The sequence below is a fragment of the Bison bison genome, unplaced genomic scaffold (genome assembly GCF_000754665.1).
Source record: "Bison bison bison isolate TAMUID 2011002044 unplaced genomic scaffold, Bison_UMD1.0 scf7180017860698, whole genome shotgun sequence".
NCBI lineage: Eukaryota > Metazoa > Chordata > Mammalia > Artiodactyla > Bovidae > Bison > Bison bison.
The window spans coordinates 25,080-25,776 of record NW_011491270.1 but is presented as its reverse complement, the minus strand read 5'-3'; positions in this window follow the sequence as shown (position 1 = coordinate 25,776).

Below are 697 nucleotides of genomic sequence, written 5' to 3'. Positions count from 1 at the left end.
TCTTATGAATTTTGTGACCCCATATTCTTATATTGTTCTTCTTGTCTCATTAATCTTCCCTCTGGTCTCCTTTGCTTGATTGTACTCTAACAAAACCATAAATATTATGGTTCTGTTAAATAACATAATAAATACTATGTTCTATTAGTATTCTGTTGAAAACTATTTCAGCTGCCTATACTTACTTTCCCTAAATGTTATTTCCACTTTTATGAATTTCAATACTAGCTATATGCTGATGACTCACAAAGTTATACTTATTTTTTTTTACAAAGTTATAATTCTAAGCTGGAAACTCAACTGTCCAAATATGAATCACCCAAATATGAACAATGAGGGTAAAAAGCAGTGTTGGAAAGTTTCGCTTAAATCTACAACAAGGTTACTTTGATGAAAGGATATAATAGAACTATTATATTATGAGGAATTATGGTATATCCATTAGTTAATCCAAGGAATGTGAAATGATGATTCAACTTTCCACATCATCAGAGTAATTTATCATTAATACCATTATTATAGAATTAATATTCTAATAAATCAGTAGAAGATAAAATAAAAAAAATCACTTTAAGGGCTTCTCTGGTGGCTCAGTGGTAGAGAATCTACCTGCCAATGCAGGAGACACAGGTTCACTCCCTAATCAGGGAAGATCACATGTGCCATGGAGCTATTAAGCTGGTGAACCACGACTACA